This window comes from Sus scrofa, chromosome 16, assembly GCF_054392235.1.
Source record: "Sus scrofa isolate SSC_HxYL_T2T_F1_AM1 chromosome 16, Sscrofa_HxYL_maternal_Yorkshire_Landrace_v2.0, whole genome shotgun sequence".
Lineage (NCBI taxonomy): Eukaryota > Metazoa > Chordata > Mammalia > Artiodactyla > Suidae > Sus > Sus scrofa.
Window position 1 is genome coordinate 63,684,041 of NC_139398.1, and position 22,749 is coordinate 63,706,789.

A 22,749-nucleotide genomic window follows, 5' to 3' on the forward strand; every position below is an offset into this window, starting at 1 on the left:
TATTGAGCGCTTCCTATGTGCCACGCGCTGTGCTGGGCACTGCAGATACAGAAAAGGCATGAAGACAGAAATAACAAGCATTTAAAACCATATAATATAATTATCAAAGCCAGGAAGAAAATAAAACAAGATGAGACTTATGGGGTGTGTCTGTGGGGCTCAGGGAGAACCTGGGGGCATGTCAGTTCTGCCTGATGGACAGCAAAGAATCAGCATGGGAGGAGCTGGGGAGAATGTCCCAGGCAGAGGAAGTCATTGGCATTTCTCATTCATTAATTCACCCTACCATATCTCAGCACCTTTCCTGTGCTGGGGCATGAGGCCTGCTCCTCCCTCCCCTCACTGGGCACCATTTTTCAGATCAGAACCCTGAGGCTCAGGAGGTGTGATGACTTGCCTAAGAAGAACCAATTCCAAACCAGTATTTTTCCTACTCTGCTTTCCATGCGTTTGTATCCCTTATGACCTTAGGCAGCACGTTATTATCTCCACTTCACCGATGGGCAGATTGAGGCTCAGAGAGTGAAAAACAGGTGCCCCAAATTTCCCAGGAGGAGGCAAAGCTGGCCTGGAGCTATATGAATGAAAAGGGGTATTGTTCCTGGTGAGGTTGCTTTGGCTCTGGGTACCACACTTGAGAAGCAAGACAAAGCTGCTCCACATGGGAGTTCCCGTCGTGGCGCAGTGGTTAACGAATCTGACTAGGAACCATGAGGTTGCAGGTTCGGTCCCTGCCCTTGCTCAGTGGGTTAACGATCCGGCGTTGCCGTGAGCTGTGGTGTAGGTCGCAGACACGGCTCGGATCCCGCGTTGCTGTGGCTCTGGCGTAGGCTAGCAGCTACAGCTCCGATTCGACCCCTAGCCTGGGAACCTCCATATGCCGCGGGAGCGGCCCAAGAAATGGCAAAAAGACAAAAAAAAAAAAAAAAAAAAAAAAAAAAAAAAAAAAAAAAAAAGCTGCTCCACAAAAATGAGGCAGGTGGCTTTGGGAGAGAGGGAGGTCCCAGTCACAGATAGAAGCAGAGGAGGGGGAAGTATTCCGGGGCCAGGATGGCTGTCTCTAGTCACAACCTCTCCTGGCTTTGACTTCCACACCCTCCCTCCACCCCCACCTCCCTTAACCACATGTAGAATCACAGAGACAATGCCACCCTCCCTTGGCACCAAGATCCTTGCTTGGATTGGAGGGGCCCCTGGGTGGGGCTGCCTCTCTTGACTGTGCAGTGTTGGCACAGCCTCCCATGACACTGGGTAGAGGGAGGGCCCTGGCTGTGCTCCCTGGCATTGCTCCCTCTGGGCATGCCCCAGCAGATCCTGCCCCCTGCACAGCAGGCGGTCAGGTGCACCTGTGAAAAGGGGTCCGGGGCTGGGTGCGGGCATGTCCACTGTAGACTTCTGGGTAAAAACCTCCTTCCTCCATGGAACCCAAAGTTCTTTGCACAGACTCCTCCTTGCAACTCAAGAACTGAAAAGTCAGGCTACAGTCCGTCCAACCTCAAAGCTCGGTTTCAGAATTGTTACAGGAAGCCTCTACTTTTCAGCAAACCCTGCCCATCAGACCCTCGGATTTCCAAAGCCACGGTCTTCACCCACAAAAGCAGTATTTTTCACTTGCTGGTTACAAAGTGCCAACCACTCAGTGGGCACCAGGCTGCACCCTTTAAGTGATCCTCCTCACAGTCTAGCGGTGTGCTTATTAAAACAGTTCCCCTTTGGCAGGGGAGGAAACTGAAGCTCAGGGCAAGGAAGGAATCCCCGAGTTCACACAGCCAGGAGGAAGCAGAACTCAGAGGGTTCTAGCTTTTACCGAGGAGGGAACAGTCTCAGAACCAATGAAGCCACTCGTTCAGTGTGGCACAGTGGTGAGCAGAGGGAGTCAAACATCTTGAGTTTTTCTGGCTCCTGTACCTCCATTTACACCACGCTGCTCTCAATCAGCAAATCACATTTGTAGGCTATTGAATCTGGCTACTGTTAACCTGGCCGCCAAGGCAAAGAGGGAAAGAAGCCCTGGCACATGGCTTTTCTTGTCCTCTTCCCTTGCAGATGCCTACTTGGTGCTGGTGTCATTCCCAAAGGGGAGGCCATCGCTGGTGCACAGGGAGGCTGGGTGGACAGAATCTTCCTTGTGAGTATACCCAGAGACACACCAACAGCGTTCAGATGGATGGATCCCATGCTGGCCATTGGAAAATGCCAAGCACTGACGTTTTCCTGAAATCCAATGGCGGCAGCTCTGGCCGGGGTCACGGGTGCCCTGGACCTGGCTTTCTCATAACACAAGGACAGAGCTTAGGTGCTCTGAGACAAGTGGTCTTGATGCCCATGGGATGAAACTTGAGGCAGAGGCCAAATTGAAATCAATTTATGATCCCAACAACTTGCATTCACTGTGCTGGTACAGTGAAAATTACATTTATTTGGTGCTAGATGCTATTTTAAGTCCTTTAGATGTATTAAGCACATAACAACCCTAGGAGGCGATATTACTAATACGCCCATTTGATGGGTGGGGAGACAATGTCTAGAGAATGAAGGCAGCTTGGCCTCAGTCATATAGGCAGAGAGCAGTGTTGCTGAGCAGGTTAGGTTCTGATTTATTTAATCCTCACAACAACCCTATGAAGCGAGAAAAGGAGTTAAGAGCTAAGGAGTTGCTTACATTTGCTGGCTTTTCAAATCTCCATCTCCTCCAGCAGAGGCAGGAGCCATTATCATTGCCATTCTAAATGGCATGCTGGGAGGCTCAGAGAGGTGCAGCAACTTGCCCAAAGCCACACAGCCAAGAGGGCAGAACCTAAACAGGAGCCCAGCCTGCTCTGACCCCAGAGTCTATGAGTTCCTCCTCTTGGCCCCTCAGGTGGCTGAGAATTTGCAAAGAGCCCCACCCATCCTACATGGAGCGACTTAGAGGGCAGACCTGTGCTGACCCAGCCGAGTCCAGTGCCCAGTCTTAGCCAGGCCCTGGTCCCTGCTGCCTTCCTAGAGCTGTGGAGAACCCCCCCGGGGGACATGGACTTTGATTTATTGATTTATTTTCTTTTTAGGGCCACACCTGCAGCATATGGAAATTCCCAGGCTAGGGGTCAAACCGGAGCTGCAGCTACCAGTCTATGCCACAGCCACAACAACGCTGGATCGTTAACCCACTGAATGAGGCCAGAGATCAAATCTGCATCCTCACAGACACTATGTTGGGTTCTTCACCTGCTGAGCCACAATGGGAACTCCAAGGACATGGACTTTCAAAAAAAGTGGAATAATGGATATGGAAGGCCAAATCCTAGCGAGGCTGCTTACTTACTTGCCTTGAATCTTGTTGTCTGTGTGTCTTTGCACAGTTACTTCAGCTCTCTGAACTTCATTTCATCTGTAAAGGGTGGGAATTCCCGTCGTGGCTCAGCAGTTATCAAACCTGACTAGCATCCACGAGTCCACCTGTTTGATCCCTGGCCTCGCTCAGTGGGTTAAGGATCCGGCGTGGCCATGAGCTGTGGTATAGGTCGCAGACATGGCTCGGATCCCATGTTGCTGTGGCTGTGGCGTCGTCTGGTGGCTATAGCTCCAATCGGACCCCTAGCCTGGGAACTTCCATATGCTGTGGGTGTGGCCCTAAAAAGATAAAAGACAAAAAAAAAAAAAAAAAAAAAGATCATCTGTAAAGTGTGGATGATTATAATGACTCCCTGATAGACACTTTCAATGAGATGATGATTGGAAAGTTCTTGGCAGAGAGTAGGTGCTCAATAAGTGTTTAAGGAATGAATGGATCAATGAATCAATAAACCCTAGGAACAAGGGTTGGGTCTCACCCACAGGTGACAAGGTGCTGGCTGAAGGCTCAAGCTCTGGAACCAGACGATCTGGGTTCATTGTCTGGCTTCCCTTCCCTTGACCATGTCACTCGGCTTCTCTGTGCTGCACACCCATCGTGTGTAAAATGGACTAATAAGAGTCCTAGCTTTAGGGAGTTCCCTGGTGGCTCAGCGGAACCCAGCATTGTCACTGCTGTGGCTCAGGTTGCTGCTGTGGTGTGGGTTCGATCCCTAGCCTGGGAACTTCTGCATGCCATGGTGTGGCCAAAAAAAAAAAAAAAAAAAAAAAAAAAAAAAAAAAAAAAAAAAAAAAGTGCTAGCTTCATAGGATTGTTTTGAGTATTAATTGAGAAAATATATACCAAATGCCTAGATCAGTGCCTGGCACATGGTAAATATTCAATAAAATAAGCCGCCGTGTTTATATTAACTATTGTTATTCTTGGGGTCAGTTGCTTCAGGAAGAGGACATTTCTTCTAGAGGCAGGGAACAGAGTCGGGACATGGGGTGGGCCCAGTGGGGGGATGTCACTTCTCTTGGCCTTGAACACTGTGGCGTCTCATGTCTTGGCGGTTGGGGGGGGGTGGATCCTCAGAGCTGGGTCAGGAGCTACCAGCTGTGAGGAGCCTGAGCAGGGGACTGCAGGGCTTGTGCCAGCCTAGGGCCTGGTGGTGTCCCTTCAGGCCATGCGAGGAGTGGATCATGCCTCGCAGCCCTGGGACCCTTGGCTTCCTGTCACCCTTGGATCTTTCAGGCAATCTTAACCACCTTCACCTGGCCCCACACGGGCTGGAGCATTAGGAGAGTCACGGAGGCTCTGGGGCCACATGGGCTGCAGCAGGAACCTGAGTGGGGGACCCCAGGTGGGCAGGGGTTTGAGGCAGATTGAGGTCCTGGACAGCTGGGATGTGCGTTCTTAATGCGCAGGGCCCTGTCTATGCAGGAGGCCAGCCACTTGCACCACCAATGGGTTCCTATGGGCTCCAGGTGCGGGAGGTGGACAGACCCAGGGCATCCTTTGGCTCTGATGGGAGATGCTAAAGAGGGAACGAGCCCAGCTCCAGGCCCCTCTTTGGGTGCACATCCCATAGCTTCCCAGCTGGGGGTCCTTGAGCATGTCACGTGCCTGCTTTGAGCCTCAAGTTCCTGATCTATAGAATGGGGACAATAGTTCCAAGGTGGGAGTGAAATGAGAAGCAGCCTGGGGAGGGATTGGCACAGAGTGGAGGCTCCATCCAGGTGATGAGAGGCTAGAATTACCGTGAGTTTAGAATGAGATCTAGCGTGGAGCACACTTTTTCTCCAAAACACATCTGTAGTGCAGAGTACCATTTGGCCCCATTTCCTGAGGTGTTGCCAGGTGCCCGGTGAGGCTGATAAAGGCCAGAGGACAGAGTGGGACCTGGGTGGGTGGGTGGGTGAGTGGCACCAGGGGCCACAGCAGGTGCAGCAGGGCAGAGTTTGGACTCTGAGGCCCAGCCTGGCTTGTTCAAAAGCCCTTTCCCTGGCCATGTGGCAAGCATGAGCCTTGGTTTCTTCCCCTGAAAAGTGAGGAGGGGGCCAGGGTCTGTCTCCCTGATTATCAGGGTGAGTGAATGAGGCTGGGTGGCCTTTCTGGTGCTCCAGAGTCTGACGTGGAGACTGGCTTAGAATGGGCTCTTTGTCTCTGGCAAAGCCTGTTACCGTCTTAGGAGGAGAAAGGCGGGGGTCTCTGTTTTCTGTGCCTTTCAGAGGACCAAGTATTTATTTAGAGATCCAAGGAGCCACCCCAGCCCATGCTGGAGGCTTCTCACCGTGGTCTGGTTCATGCTCAGAGGTTTCTTCATCATCATCCGCCCAGCTTGAGGGGAGGGGTCTGTGCTGCGTGGCTGAGGGAGGCTTGGGTACTGACTGGGACTTGAAAAGCCCAGGATCAGCTCAAGGCTACAGCCACCTGATGCTCCAAGCAGGCCTCAGTGTCCTCAACTGTAAAATGGCCATGTGAAATCAGTTTGTGCATTATTTGGAGTGGGATTGTGACAATCAGGCGGTGGGCATTGCAACCCTGCAGTCCTATGCACAGGACCAAGTTGGCAATTGGGAATTTGGTCCTACAGACCTAGTTTCAAATCCTAATTCACCTTCTTATTTGCCCAGGGACTTGCCCTCATATCTCAGAGCAATGGGGACTCGGGGACAGGTCCAACTTTTGGGAAAAAAGAATCATTAATGCTATTAGAGGTATAGATGTAGACAGATAAATGCCTTCTTCTTTCTCCCACTCACCCCACCCCCTGCCCCGGGGACAATTTCTGGCCCCTGCTTTCTCTGCCCCCACTGATCCCAAAACTGGGTAAAATCTCATGAGGGCTCTTTAAAACCTTGTCTCACATCCATCACTGGAGTACCCATTTTGTGCCAAGCCTAGTGTCCCACTCTTGCTGTCTGGCGAGAATCAGTGTGTCCAGGTGAGGTGGGAGGAGCTGGGTCCTGAGCCAGTGGAGGTGGGTGACCAGGAGGGGCTCTCCACTTTCCCGATCCCCCAGCCTCAAGAGCTGGTGCAGAAGGATGGGCTCTGAGAGCCCAGGACCCGGGAGCACTGACCAGTTCACTGAGCCATTTCCTGCCATGGCCTCTTTGCCTGTTTCGCTGATGAAGAAGCTGGAGCTCAGAGAGGGGAAGGATTTGCCCATGGCCATACAGCTGGATGCAGTGGGCCCAAGCCCTTTGTGGGGCCCCTACAGCGGGTCTTCCATCTCTCTGACCCCTCATCTGTAGAAGAAGAGGCTCCTCAGGCCAAGAGGAAAGAGCCCGTGGGAAGAGGCATGGGTTTCTGGAAGAGCCCATGTTATCCTCCATCCTCCCGAAGTGGTTAAGAGCTGGAGTCCTGGGCCAGAGTACCTAGGTTCAAATCCCAGCTTGGGCCCTCGTTGCCTGTGACTTGGGTTAGTTACGTGACCTTTTGGTGCCTCAGATTCTACATCTGTAAAATGAGGCAAATGGCAGGAACTCCCTGCGAGGGTTGTGAGGATTGAAGAAGCTGAAAGGCCTGAAGCATTTACACGGATATCTGGCAATAGGTAGGTCATAAGAGACGCATCTGGAATAATTAGTTCCCAAGAAATGCATGACCCACGGGCAGCCACGGTTCCAGGTTCTAACTCCTGCTTTGAAGGGCCTCATAAGCTTCTCTTTGCACTCTTTGAGTCTGAAATCCACTTCTCAGAATCTATGCTGCAGATGTAATCCCAGACAGATGAGACTAAGAAATGCCCAGAGATCTTCTGCATGCATTGTGTCCACCAGGGTCAAGTCACCAATACCTCTGACCGCAGGTAGTGTGTAGTACACGGGTGTCACTCACAGAACCTGACAGAACTCCTGGCCGTGACGTTTCTGAAGAGCAGAGTCGCAGGAGAGACAGCTGACGTTTTAAAGTTAAAGAGAAAGGCTGAACACAGAACTGTGACCGCTGAATGAAATCAAGCTTCTAAAAAAAAAATCAGCAAATCCACAATGTATAGGGAAATAAGATGGCAGGAAGGGCAGCAAAATATGAAAAGTGATTATCCGAGTAATGAGGAATGTGCACACTTCCCGCCCTCTGCTATCTGTGGGTTGGCAAATTTTTTTTTAACTTTTGTCTTAGGGCCGCACCTGTGGCATATGGAACTTCCAAGGCTAGGGGTCGAATCAGAGCTACAGCTGCTGGTCTACACCACAGCCACAGCAACACGGGAATCCGAGCCATATCTGCAACCTTCACCACAGCTCACAGCAATGCCAGATCTTTCACCCACTGGGCCACGATGCCAATTCCGCAATTTTTATTTTTTGTTTTATTTTTTGTTTTAGGTGATTTACAAGGTTGTGATAATTTCTGCTGTACATGTTGGCAATTTTTTTTTTATTTTTCCTGATCAAGGATAATTTTTAATGCTAAAAGCTGCAATTCATAATGATAATATATGCTACTCTCAGTGGACAAGCATAAGTAGAGATATACCAGATGCAAAGAACATCAATCAATAACTGTGGAATACACATCTATATAAAACTTTTGTAGCTTAATAATTGGAATACACCTCTTCTCAAGTGCAAATGGAACCTTCACAAGCATGTGATTACCTACTGTCACAAAGAAAACATCTGCAAGTTTTATATAGTAGAAATATTATAAATAACGCTCTCTGATCTCAATGCAACAAAACCAGTAATCTTTTTATTTTTGGCCGTGCCTGCAGCATGCAGAAGTTCCTGGTCAGGAATCAAACCTGCGCCACAGCTGCAGCCTGAGCTGCAACCAGGGGACTTCCCATGTGGGCAGTTTTTAAATGTTCTGCAATGAGCATGTGTCAAACTATTCTAATGGGAAAGAATGAGTAAACCGCTTTTCAAAAGTAGAGTTTTAGGTGGGAGCTGAACCATGGCCTGGCCTGGCCTTAGGACATGGACGTGGGTGGGGTTGTTGGTTTTCCAGTGATGGGGTGAACGCTCTGGGATGGGAGTGTGACAGGTAGTGTTTGCTTTGTGCATATCTACTGGATCCCAGCTCTGGGTCAGCCTCCTTGTGTGCAGGGGAAGAGGGTCTGGGGAGGGGACCCAGGCACACCTTGAAGTCCCTTGATATCGAGCTGGCAGGGGGCACAACAAAAATGTTCTGTGAACTTGGCTGTCTTCATGATTTTGCCACATCCAAGGGTTGCATAGCACTCACTTCAGAGGTTTTTTTAAAAATGGGTTCCTCTAAGAAAATTCTCAGCAACTGTAAAAGATGATTGAGAGAACTCCAAAAACTAAATGGAAGGATATATCATATTCATGAATTGGAAGATTTGATATTTTATTTATTTATTCATTCTTTTTAGGGCCCCACCTGTATCATATGGAAGTTTCCAGGTTAGGGGTCGAATTGGAGCTGCAGCTGCCGGCCTACGCCACAGCCACAGCAAGGCCAGATCCGAGCTGCAGCTTGTGGCAAAGCCAGATCCTTAACCCTCTGAGCAAGGCCAGGCATTGAACCCACCTCCTCAGGGATACTAGTCAGGTTCTTAACCCGCTGAGCCACAATGGGAACTCCAATATTTTAAAGGAGTCAGTTCTCTGCAAACTGATTCATAGATTCAATGCATACCGTGCTAATCAAAATCTTAATAAGGGTGTGTGTGTGTGTGTGTGTGTGGGTGTGTGTGTAACTTGGAAAACAGATTGTAAAACCTATGTGGAAACACAAAGGATGAAAGATAACCTTTTTTTTTTTTTTTGATAAAGAACAAAGTAGAAGGATTTGCCCTACTGGATAGCAATACCTATTATAAAGTTAAGTAAGTAAGATAGGATGGTTATTGGTTCAAGAATGGGCAAATAGACCAATGGGATAGAGACAGATGCCAAACATAAATGGACTCGTGTTTTATCCCAGACGTGACACTACCAGGCAGTAAGGGGGAAGGACAATCTTTTCGATGACGAGAGTGGGGCGACTGGATGGCTACACAGGAAGAAGAGGAAATTTGATCCCTACCCTACACCACTCATAACAGCAGTTTCAGGGACCCTGTAAATCTAAATGTTCAAGGCAAAAGAGTAGAACTTCTAGAAAGGAATGTCTAGAAAGAGAACATCTTCATGACCTCAAAGTGGTGGAAAAATTCTTTCACAAGACAGAGAAAGTGCTGACCATAAAAATGGACTGATAAAATTGACTATGTTAAAAGTTAACATTCTTTTTGTCAAAAGATATTAATGAGAGAATTCAAAGGCAAGTTATAGAGTGGGGAAAAAAATAGATCATACAGACATAACCACCAGACGACTTACTTGTTTCCTGAATAAAAACAACTACAGGAGTTTCCGTCGTGGCGCAGTGGTTAACGAATCCGACTGAGAACCAAGAGGTTTCGGGTTCAGTCCCTGCCCTTGCTCAGTGGGTTAACGATCCGGCATTGCCATGAGCTGTGGTGTAGGTCACAGACGTGGCTTGGATCCCACGTTGCTGTGGCTCTGGCATAGGCCGGTGGCTACAGCTCCGATTGGGCGCCTAGCCTGGGAACCTCCATATGCTGCGGGAGCGGCCCAAGAAATAGCAAAAAGACAAAAAAACAAAAAAACTACAAACTGATACGAAAAACACTAACAACACAATACAAGCATACCTTATCTTATTGAGCTTTGCTCCATTGTGCTTCCCAGATACTGAGTTCTTTACTATTTGAAGGTTTGTGGTAACCTCGTGTAGAGAAAGTCTATTGGCGCCATTTTTCTATTTTTAGGGCCGCACGGCATTTTGAGGTTCCCAGACTAGGGGTTGAATCAGAGCTGTAGCTGCAGACTTAACGCCACAGCCATAGCAGCATGGGATCTCAGCCACATCTGCGACCTACACCACAGCTCATGGCAACACAGATCCTTAACCCACTGAGTGAGGCAAGGGATTGAACCTGCATCCTTATAGATACTAGTCAGATTTGTTTCCACTGAGCCATGATGGGAACTCCTATTGGCACCCTTTTAACAGCCCTTTTTCTCACTTTGTGCCTCTGGATCACATTTTGGTAACCCTCACAATATTTCATGCTCTTTCATTACTGTTATATGTATTATGGTGATTTGTGATGAGGGACCTTTTCTGCTACTCTTATAACTGTTTTGGAGTCCCAGGAAGCTACTACTAGAAGACAGAAAATTTAGTTGATAAATGTTATTTGTGTTCTGATTACTCCACTGACCAGTCATTCCTCTGTCTCTCTCCCTCTCCTCAGGCCTCTCTATTCCCTGAGACAGTAATATTGAAATTAGGCCAATTCATGACCCAACAAGGGCCTCTAAGTGTTCAACTGAAAGGAAGAGTTCCATAGCTCTCCCTTTCAATCAAAAGCTAGAAATGACTAAATTTGGTGAGGAAGGCATGTCAAAAACTAAGATAGGCCAAAAGGTAGGCCTCTTGCACCACATAGTCAAGTTGTGAATGCAAAGGAAACGTTGTTGAAGGAAATTCAACATGTTACTCCAGTGAACCCAGGAAGGATCAGAAAGCAAAAATCTTATTGCAGATAGGGAGAATGCTTTAGCGGTTTGGATGGAAGATAAAACCAGCCACAAGGTTCTCTTAAGCCAAAGCCTGATCCAGAGCAAAGCCCTAACTCTCTTCAATTTTATGAAAGCTGAGCGAGGTAAGGAAGCTGCAGAAGAAAAGCATGGAGCTAGCAGAGGTTGGTTCCTAAGGTGTCAGGAGAGACACCAACGTGAAAGTGCAAGGGGAAGCAGCGGGTGCTGGTGTAGAAGCTGCAGCAAGTTCTCCAGGTGACCTAGCTGAGCTAATCCATTAAGCTTACACTAAACAACAGATTTTCAATGGAGACAAAACAGCTTTATATTGGAAGGAGATGCTGTCTAGAATTTTCATAGCTGTAGAGAAGTCAATATTGAGTTTCAAAATTTCAGAAAACTGGCTGACTCTCTTGTTAGGGCTAAGGTAGCTGGTGACTAAGTTGAAACCAATGCTCACTGGCCCTTTCAAAAGCCCTAGGGCCCTTAAGAATTATGCTCAATCTACTCTGCCTAGGCTCTATAAATGGAACAATAAGCCCTAGATGACAGCACATCTGTTTACAACAATGATTTAACTGAATATTTTAAGTCCACTGCTCTGAGACCAGGGGAGAAAAAGATTTATTTCAAAATATCTCTGCTTGTTGACAATGCACTTGGTCACCCAAGAGCTCTGATAGAGATATACAATTAGGTTATAGTTGTTTTCTTGCCTGTTAACACAACATCCATTCTGCAGCCCATGGACCAAGAAGTCATTTCAGGAGTTCCCATCGTGGCTCAGGGGAAATGAATCTGACTAGCATCCATGAGGACGCAGGTTTGATCCCCGGCCTCACTCAGTGGGTTAAAGATCCTGTGTTGCCATGAGCTGTGATGTAGTTGCAGACACGGCTCAGATTCTGTTGCTGTGGCTGTGGCGTAGGCTAGCAGCTACAGCTCCAATTAGACCCCTAGCCTGGGAACCTCTATATGCCATGGGTGTAGCCCTAAAAAGACAGAAAATAAAATAAAATAAAATAAAATAAAATAAAATAAAATGAAAAAGGAGTCATTTCAATATCCCCATATCCTTGTTTAAGAAATTCATTTCATAAGGCTGAAGCTTCCACGGAGGGTGTTTGTTTTGATGGGTCTGGGCAAGGCCAACCTAAAACATTTTAGAAAGGGTTCGCCATTCTAGATGCCATTAAGAACATTGGCGATTAGGGGAAGAGGTCAAAACAGCATCGTGAACCAGAGTACTGAAGAAGTTGATTCCAGTCCTCTTGGAGGGGGTTCAAGACTTCAGTGCAGGAAGCAATTGCAGATATGTGTGGAAATAGCAAGAGAACTAGATTTAGAAGTAGGGCCTGAAGATGTGGCTGAACTGTTGCGATCTTGGAGAAAACCGGAATGGATGAGGAGTTGCTTCTCCTGAATGAACAAAGAAACTTGTTTCTTGAGATGGAATCTCCTCCTGGTAAAGATGCTGTGAAGGTTGTTGAAATGACAACAAAGGATTTAGACCAGGACATGAACTTAGTTGATAAAGCAGTGGTAGGGTTTGAGAGGACCGATCCCAATTTTGAAAGAAGTTCTGCTGTGGGTAAAATGCTATCAAACAGCATCGCATGCTACAGCAAAATCATTCATGAGAGGAAGAGTCAATCAATGAAGTTGTTGTCTGATTTTGTTCTTTATTGTTGTCTTATTGTAAGAAATTGCCACAGCCACCCCAACCTTCAGCCAGCAGGCAAGATCCTCCCCAGCAAAAAGAATATGATGCTCTGAAGGCTCAGATGACCATTAGTACTTTTTTTAGCAATAAAGTTTTGTGGGTTTTTTTAGGGCTGCAACCACAGCCTATGGAAGTTCCCAGGCTAGGGGTCAAATCGAACCTACACCACAGCCACAGCCACACAGGATCAGAGTGGCGTCTATGACCTACACCATAGCTCAGAGCAACCCAGGATTCCTCACTCACCGAGCAAGGCCAGGGATCAGACCCGAGTCCTCATGGATACTAGTGGGGTTCGTGGCCACTGAGCCACAATGGGAACTCCATCAATAAAGTATTTTTTAATTAAGGGTGTACATTTTTAGACATAATGCTATTGCACACTTAATAGACTACAGTGTAGTATAAATACTACTTCTATATGAACTGGAAAACCAAAAAACAGGTGACTCACTTTACAGCAATATTCTCTATTGTGGTGATCTATTACCAAACCCTCAATATCTCTGAGATATGCCTGTATAAAAATAGGAAGAAAAAAACCCAAACACTTCACAGCAAGAATATTCTCATGGCCAAAAATATATAAAAGAGTACTGAATTTCATCAATAATCAAGGAAATGGAAAATCAAAGTCTCAATGGGATAACCCAGACAGCTTGGCTAAACTTTAACCTTTTGACAGCAGCAAGTACTGGCAAGGATGTGGAGCACCAGGAACACTCATACACTGTTGATGGGACTGTAAAGTGGTACGATCATTTTGCAGAACTCTTTGGCAGGATCTGCTAAACATCCATGTAGCCCCATGATCCAGCAAAACTCTTCTAGATAGAGACCCAAGAGAAATGCCTATTTATATGAACCTAGAGAACTGTTCGTGAATGGTCATGGTAGTTTTATTCAAGTACCCAAAGTGAAAACAACCCAAATGTCCATCAAGAGGAAAGTGGGTCAAAACATTGGAATATAGTCATCCAATGGAATACCACTCAGTCATAAGCAGGAACAAAGTACCGTCCGCATACCAACCTGGATGACTCAGCAACATAATATCTTGTGAAAGAAGCCAGGCCCCGTAGAATACATGTGACATGATTATTTATACGACAATGAAAAATAGGTGTGTGTAGGTTATAAAAGCGGACTGAAAAGCAAGACATGATTGTCATAAAACTCCAGGTAGTGGTCACCTTTGAACAGGAGGGAGGGGTACCAATTGGGAGGACCCCAGGGGAGGGGCTCCTGAGCAGCTAGACATGTTCTATTTCTTGACCTGGATGTTTGCTTTTTGATAAATTATCAAGCTGTGCATTTTAGTCTTGATGCAAGCTTTAGCCACACACAATGGGCTTCTCTGTGAGTGTTCTATTTCACAACAAAAGTTTAAAAGAAAAAAAAAAACAAAAAAACTCCCAGCGCCCCAAAGTGAAGGCAATTTGAAAGAGTCTAGCCGTAAGGGAGCATTCCAGGTGCAGAAAAGCAAGATAGTGTCAATCAGAAAGAGAAAGAGAAAGAGAAATACCATATCACTTATTTCTGGAATCTAATATATGGCACAAATGAACCTTTCCACAGAAAAGAAAATACATGGACTTGGAGAATAGACTTGTGCTTTCCAAGGTGGGGGTGGGAGGGAGTGGGGGTGGGGGCAGAATGGGATGGGTTGGGAGCTTGGGGTTAATAGATGCAAACTATTACCTTTGGAATGGATTAGCGATGAGATCCTGCTGTGTAGCACTGAGAACTATGTCTAGTCACTTATGACGGAGCATGATAATGTGAGAAAAAAGAATGTACACATGAATGTGGAACTGGGTCACCATGCTGTACAGTAGATAAAAAACTTATCTAGGCATCCAATGCCTTTCCTGTTTTAGAATTAGAAATAGAACTCGGAAGTTCCTGGTGTGGCTCAGAGGGTTAAGAACCCTGCATAGTCTCCATAAGGATGCAGGTTTGATCCTTGACTTTGCTCAGTGGGTTAAGGATCTGGTGTGGCTGTGGCTGAGGTGTAGGCTAGCAGCTGCAGTTCTGATTCAGCTCCTAAACCAGGAACTTCCACATGGTGCAGGTGCAGCTGTGAAAAAAAAAAAAAAAAAGGAAAGGAAGGAAGGGAGGAGGGAAAGAAAGAGAGAGAAAGAAAGAAATTGAATTCCAAAGAGAGGGGCAATGCAGAGAGGTGCATCAGCTTGTTTATGAATTGGAAAATAAACGCACGTAGCTTTCTGACTATACATCAGGTGGACCCGATCAGTTTGGTAAAGTGTTGGCCTTTCTGTTCAATTTGCCACGTGGAGTTTTGGGAAGAATTAACGAGGGGAATCTATAGCTTCAAGGTTGTGATTCGATTTTATTTAAACACTTGTTTTATTTAAAGCATGCTGGAGGTTACATCCTTTGCAAATATTTGCATTTACAACGAAAATATTTGGGTGTTTGTGTGTCCTATGCAGTTTTCAAAATTCTTTTAGGAGCCGTGTGAGCTCCCAAGGTTAAGACCTCTGTCATTGCAGTTGTTATGTGTAGACTGAAGGTGGAGAGAGGCAAGGCGGGCCCTCGAGGGGAGGAAGGGCACGGGCAGAGGCCTGGAAGGCCAGCAGCGCTGGAAAGAAACTGGGGGAGGAAGAAGAGTGGGTGTCTGGTCTTTGGGGAGCTCTGAAGTCACCCATGGGGGCCTACAGGAGGGGGAGCAGGAAGAGGCCTAGGGATGGGGGCGGCAGAGGCCAGTGGAGCCAGTAGGGGGAACAGGTGGTGGAGCAGGTGGAGCAGAAGAAAGCAAAGAAAGGGGGCATCCCTGGCCCCCTGTTGTGTGCGGCCACAGCTCTTGAAAAGACCCAACAAAGCAGGCCCCCTACTCTGGCGGCTGCCTTGAAAAGACCTTGTGCCCACCCATCTGCCGCCAGCTCTCATCCCCCATTTCTGCCCCCACCCCCAGAGTCTCCCAGCAACACTGGCCTGTCCTCAGGGGACAGGGAGCAGGGGAGGGAAGTGGAAGGCCACCCTGCCACCTAGTCCTCTGCCTAGGGACCACTGGAGATGACTCTGTCCTTCACGTCGCTCTTCAGACAATTGTCGATACAACAGAAGGTGGCTGTGATAAAAATTAAGATTTCAAATCGTGCCCACATTGGCAGAAAGATCAAAGTGAAACTCTGCTCTAAGTCTGCACTGCAGCCGGTTTGTTATGTATTCTTGTTACCTCTGGTCAAATTCTCCCCGGCCGGTCGGAGAAAATAGCGGGGTCTTTAGAGTCAGCCGGCTACGATGTGCATCTCAGCTCTGCCACTGCTGTGTGACCTTAGAGAAGTTCTTTACCTCTCTGAGCCATATTTCCTTATCTGCTCAATGGGGCTAGGTTTAGTACCAATGTCAGAATATTGATGCAAAGATTCAGGGTCCTCCGCGGGGTGAATCCCCATCCCCACCCCTCCCTCTCTAAAGCTGATGGGGGAGGGTAGGTCCCCACGCGGGGCAGGGGCGGTGGGGGGGACGACACACTGAGTATTGTCCCCAGCCCAGCCTCACACTCAGAAGGAGCTGAGGCCCTTGCGCCAAGGAAGGTCCATTCTAGCAGACAAGACAGACAAGAAATCAGGTGATAATATGGGGTGACATGGAAAGAGGGAAAACAAAGCAGTCGGATGTGTGGCCCGGGGTGGCAGTCAGGGAAGGCCTCTCTGAGGAGGGGACTTTGAGGGAAGCAGGAAGGAAGCCAGGTAGCCTGAGGAAGGGTGCGCCAGGCAGAGGGCCCCGCAGGGGTGCTGGCTGGGAGGCAGCCAGGTGTGCTAGCAAATGACAGGGCCATCAGCTGAGGAGAGCGAGGCTCAGAAGGGCAAAGAACTTCACTCAAGGCCACCTAAGGGCTGAGTGGCTGAGCTAAAGGATTTCCATCCAGGTCTTTCTGACTCCAAAGTCCTTGACCCTGAAGCCTCTCCAGCAGAACACTGGCTCCCTAGCCCCCCTCCCCGCATCAAAAGGTCAAAGTGCCCCTTCTCTTCCCTGGAAGACCGGGGGTGGAGCAGGGGTGGGTGAGTTAACACAGGAGGGATCCTGCTCAACCTGCCCTGGTCACAGCCCAGTGTAGCCCCCTCCCTCCACTCCCTCCAGATTCCCTGCCCCTGAGCTGGACCCTGGGGGTGGGGGGCTCCAGACCCGGCATGCCTTTGAGCTGACCAGCCACTCTTGGCCATGCTTTCAGAGACCGGGTTTCCTGCATAGCCCGGCTGGAGTCCTTGCCATGTTCTAGGAGTCAGACAGCTGAGGGCATAAAGCCATCTCCAGCCTGGGCTTCCTACCAGTGCAGGCCCTGCTCTGGCTTCCGATGCCCTGCCTGAGAACTAAGGCCATTGCTAAATATTAATGAGTGAATGAATGAATGGATGAAGAAAAAGTGATTGAATGAATCAAAAGGATGCTCAGACAGATGGGTGGCATGGAGAGTGCTAGCAGGCAGGAGGCTCCCAGGAGGTCTGAGAGGGGTGAAGGTCAGAGGGGGATGTCACGAAGCGCCAGACTCAGCTGGGCCTCCTTTAACCCCGCCCCGAGGCTCAGGTGCCCATCTGTGAAATGGACCCACTATGGGCTCTTCGAGGAGTGAGGGCCTCTCCCTCCCACTGGCTCAGTTCTGGCCGAACTTGAACTCTGCCGGCACTCGCAAACAAGGAAGGGAGGCCTCAGGGATGAGCAGCTCCTCCCAGGGCACATCCCAGCTCTGAAGGTTGGCACTTCCGACCTCTCAGCAGCCCTCATGGTGGGTATTACTGTCCCTGTCATCCAGGGTGGAAGCAGCCACTTGGACTTGTCATCCCAGCACAAGGTTATTTGGGAGACCCAGAGCCAGGATCACTCCTGGGATTTGGGCTCCAGAGGCCCAGGGTGAGCACTTGCGCCCCGGAGCTGGTTCTCTGTGGCCCCAGATCCTTCCCAGGCAAAGCTCATCCTGGCCAGATTTCTGTGCATCTGCCCTGACCTTCAGCCCTGCATGGGGATGGGAAATGCAGGGGTGATATTTCAGGACCCATCACATGAGAACAGACTGAGAATCCCCCTATTTTTAGCAATGAAGCTGCAGGTACCTGTCCCTGTACCCCCCTCCCCCGCTCCAGCCCCGCCATGGGGAGCAAATCTTAGATAAACATCCGTTCACACCAAGTAGTTCCTTAAATAAAGCAGCTACATTTTGGCATCCCCTGTGCTCGAAATATATGCTCCTTAGATTTTTTAATATCACATGCCGTCTGCATAATTTTAACCCGAGTGCATCAGCCGTTGACTCTTATTATGTGAGTCACTGTTTGGGGTGTTTGGATAACGGGAACAGATTGGCGGGCTCAGAGGGTGTGAGGGGTCCCGGTGCTCAATCCTGGTGGCCTGTGTGAGGGGCCTGGGCCCTCCTGACCCCCTAGGGAACAGATGGTTATCATCGTGAGGCCTACCAGCTACTGAGCTGGGCTTCCTCTATCCATTCTACTCACAGCAGCTGGAGTCCTCCCTCTGCAGCCTATGGTCCCCCACCCCCCACCCCCGCCAGCCCCCAGTGGATAAAAGCTCATTTCCTGACCTTTCCACAAGGAGCTCCCTGACCTGGCTGCTGTGGACCTTTCCCACTCATCTCCCACCAGGCTGTCCTGTGCTCACGGTGGTCCCCGCCACACCAGCCTTCTTCTGTTCTTGCAGTACTCTAAGCTTCACCTGGCCTCAGGGCCTTTGCACCTGCTGCCCACCCTGTCTGGAACGTTTATTCCCCAGATCTCCTAAGTGGTCTCAGCGCAAGTGCCATATGCTCAGAAAAGCCCCATAAATCTTGACCATCTTGACTAGTTGGACATAAGTTTGCCCCTCTCCCCTCAGGCACAAGTTATCTCAGGCTTCTCTTTTTTTTGTCTTCAAAGACTTTCTGTAACTCTACTGACAGGGTTACTCATTTGCTGTCTTCAGTCCCCCTGAAAATCCAGCAACTCCAGGAATCTCATCTGCCTTGTTCGCCACTGTATCTGCAGAGCCTACGTGACATAGAGCAGGTGCTCAATAGATACCTGTTAAACGAATGAATGAACCCTTGGCCGTGCTAATGCTAGTTCTCCTATGTTATAGATGAAGAAACTGAGACCCAGAGAGGTTAAGTAACTTGTCCAAAGTCACACAGCTTGTACATAGGGATCCCCTGGTTCCCATGAGTCCCACAGTAGGTCTGGGGTTGGGAATGCCGCACAGAGCATAACCACCCCCTCCCTCCCTCCTCAGTGAATAAACCTGGAGGGACACGCAGTGAAAAGCTGAGCAAAGTTTGCCGAATTAGCCAGTGTGGGGGCTGCCAGGCAGAGGGGATGGGCCTTTGATCCCTGCCCATGGGTGATAGGACGGGAGCTCCACCCACAAAGATGATTGTGTCATTCAGGCCAGCGGCACTGACAGGCGGCTCACCAGAGCTTGTTGTCATCAAGTCAGATCATTATAGGGCATGACTGTCACTGGAAAGGGACATGAAGATGACAGGGGAGCGCCCTATTTAGAAATTTCCAAGCCAACTCCCCAAACGTTTCCCCAGCTCAGGGAGAAGAGAGCCCACGCTCACTGGGCTCCTGCTGTGTGTCAAATGCCACACTAGGTGCTTTCCTGATACTTTCCCATCAGATCCTCCCTGCGGAAGGCAGGTGCTGTTGCCACATTGCATCGTACCTAAGATGCCATCCACAGTAAGATACATTGCGATTTCAGACAAGCCAAAATGTGAACGAACGTGCCTTGTAGAATTGACACCTGGAATTATCCCCATTTTACAAATAAAGATGCTCAGGCTCAGAGAGGACCAGCAGGGGTCAGTGGGTGGTCTGGTTCCCTACCCAGACCTACTAAAACCATTGATAGACCACTTACCAGGAACTCTGGTTCTCCACAGTGCACTCAGCTGCCAAGCTTTTTCTGCTGTTCCTTCTGCCTGAAGCACCCTTCCCCATCCTCCGCCCCACTCTGTCCTGGTGATCTGCCATCTACCTTCCTAGCCTGGCCCAGACATGGCCCCCTTTTGGGGTCTCCCTGGCCTCAGCGCTCTGTAGCTGAGTCTTGTTCCCCGTTGCCTGTCAGCAGTGACATAGCTAGAATCACCCAAGGGGCTTCGTTTCTCCCTGCCTGGGGCTAGCAGACCTCAGTGGACATGTGAATCACAAGGGGCAGTGTGTTTGAAATGAATGCAGAGTCCCAGGCCCTGCCTGAGCATTCCTGACTCCTTAGGTCTGGGTTGAGGCTCCAGAATCCATGCCATCCAGCCCAGTGATTCCCATCTGGGGGACTTTGCAAACCATTGCTCTGAACTTTAGAGTCTGATGAGGTCATCTTGATGGTTCCCGAGGGAGTTTCTGCTCTGTGAACTGAGCAATCAGTGCCCTTCTGGTTGTAAAGTCAGAAAGCAATACCATAGTCCATACACCTGCCCCCAAAGTTTATTAGCATATTGCACTACCCCACCCAGGCTGACCTAACTGTTTACTTCCACTGGAGTCAAAACCTACCCCTCCTATCAGTAAAATAAAATTTAAAAGTTTTAAAAATTAAATTAAATTAAAAAGTCGCAGGGAGGTAAGGCACATCACTAATCCTGTGATCTCTCTGCGTGATGACAGATGGTTACTAGACTTATCGCCGTGAGGTGTTTGTAATATCAGACCATGAAATCACTATATTGTACGCCTGAAACGAACATAATATTGTAGGCTAACTAAACTTGTTAAAAACCCGAAAACAAACTTTACCCCTCCTATCGCTACTTCCCTTAGAGTTGTGCTATTGCTGCTAGAGCTCCGGCTCCCTGATACCACAGGCTTCTCGGGGTGCAGGTCTACCGTGTGGGTGTGGGTGTTCCCTGCTCGGGAGACAACACTGTCATGCACAGGAGTGATGCTGAGGCTGGAACCCTAGGCAATGTGGCAAGCTGCTGGTTGTAGTTGTGGAACAGACAATGCTTATGTGGAAGTCCTGGCACTTGGTAGGTGGTCTATCACTTGTTTCAGAAGGGAAACCAAAGGGGGGATTTCCCATTTTGGTGCAGCAGAAATAATACCACTAGTATCCATGAGGATGCAGGTTTGATCCCTGGCCTCTCTTAGTGGGTTGGGGACCCGACATTGCCATGAGCTGTGATGTAGATTGCAGACATGGCTCAGATCCCCCATGTTGCTGTGGCTGTGGCATAGGCTGGTAGCTGTGCTCCAATTTGACCCCTAGACTGGGAACTTCCATATGCCACGGGTGTGGCCCTAAGAAGTAAAAAAATAAAAATAAAAACCAAACCTAAACAACAACAACAAAAAAACCCAAAGGGCCCAGACATTACTCCTGAGTTCTGTTCACAGCCTTGCTTGATGTTCTTAGGCTTCTCAAACACCACTTACCTAAAACACAAGACTGTAGGGGGAGCGCAAGCCTGGCTGGTGAGAAACTTGGGCCTGGGAGTTTGCCTGCTACTCTAGGATAATGGGGAGCCACAGAGGGATTTTGAGCAAATGGGACTGGAGGACAGAGAGAGTGGAGACATGGACCCCAGTGAGGAGGCTGTTGCAGTATTTCATCCAGCATTCATGGAGCACAGACTGGTGGGAAAAGAAGGTACCTGCCCTTAGAGAGCCCACAGCCAAGCCACTCAGCAGTAACCAGGTGGGCATGCGGTTCCTTCATGCTCTTCCAGGAAGCACAAGTTTATTTCACAACTGATGGCAAGGATGAGAGAATCTGCCCACTAGAAGTTTCCTCTATTCTTGTTCCACTTCTTAGAGACTAGTGACCTGGAGAATTTGATTCTCTGCTTCAAACCTCAATTCCTACCTCTGTCAAATGGGTATCAAAATAAAACCTGCTCCACAGACTTGTTCTAAGATTCCAAGGAGGAAACGGATAGCTGCACGTGGAGTGTGAGTAAGTGGCCTGTGGGGACCATGTTGAGGACACACTAGTAGAAAGATCGAGAGGGGTAGACATTTCTATTAAGTCTCTCAAGGAGGAGGAAGTGCAAAGAAACATATGGGAAGGAGGTTGATTTCCCTCAAGACTGTACTGTGTGGTTGTTGCCCCAGTACCTTCTACCTTCCCAACAAGTTGAGTCAAGCAGAGGGACCCGGATGGGTGAGGGGAGGCTGGGAAGAGACCAACATTGGCTCCCTGGGCTAGCAGCTTTCACAAAGGATGCATTCAACCCCCTGCAGTCCCAAGAGGAGGAGGCTCCTTCCCCACATCTGAGTTGGAGAAGCTCGGACCCACTTCAGTGGCCCACACACAATCAGCTGTGTGACCTGGGCAAGTTCTTTGGCCTCTCTGGGCCTCAGATCCCTCACCTGGGAGACAATCTCAGCTGCCCTTTTGCATTGTTGGAAGATGAGGTGAGCAACTGGAGGCAGGTGACTGCCCTTCATCCGGTGCACAGTAGGTGCTCCATAAACATTCATCCCCCTCCTCATTGCAAATAAGCTTGTGATTTCATCCATCCAGGAGAACATAGAACATGTTTCTCCCAGGATTTTTCTTTCTCTGCACATTAGCTAGTAGGCTTTAAAAAGCCCATTAACACCATATTTTTAAAAGCTGTGTTCTTGGGAGGAGGAAGGGAAGGGAAGATGTTTCTTTGTGAATTGGGTTGAGTGGGAAATGATGTTTGAGTTAGGCAATTCTTGTTTGGGGTCCAATCACATTAACAGTGAGGAAGATATGCCGGGAATGGCCAGTGGACCAGGGCCCGCTCAGGGTATGTGATGCAGCCAGTGCACCTACGGCACCCATGGCTCCGCCCTTATCACCCCCTTTGCTTTAAGGGCGCTCTCTAGACGGCTCTGCACAAATATAGCTCTTTGGCTCTAATGGGTTCCTAGGGGGATACGTTGGGAGTGGGCAGACACCATGGACACGTGTCTGCGTGTGGAGTGGGGGGATTTTGTTATACCTATGAGGTGTAAACCTCCTCCACCTGAAAGAAGCTGATAGGAAAGGGGGAGAGACGCCCCTGCACAAAGAAAACAAGCCAGGGGTTGTCTTTCCTCAGCCTGGGCGAGCCCATGAGTCAGCAGGCGGATCAGGAGGGGGAAGGAAGGTTCCAGCTGCAGTCGCTCAAAGCAGCCCTCGGTTCTCGGAGGGAGACATGTGGGGGCTGGTCTCAAGACTGGAAGGCATCCTCTGGGTTCCTCCCATTCCCCCAGCCT

At 48.9% G+C, this 22,749-nt stretch overlaps 1 long non-coding RNA gene across 3 annotated transcripts in view; it reads left to right on the forward strand.

The window, feature by feature from the left end:
* Positions 1 to 22,749, forward strand: part of LOC110257271 (uncharacterized) — a 48,938-nt gene that overhangs the window by 1,161 nt on the left and 25,028 nt on the right. For all 3 annotated transcript variants that reach the window (XR_014831590.1, XR_014831591.1, XR_014831592.1), the window contains exon 2: positions 2,047 to 2,128. This is a non-coding gene — a long non-coding RNA (uncharacterized LOC110257271). The remainder of the gene's footprint in view (positions 1 to 2,046; positions 2,129 to 22,749) is intronic.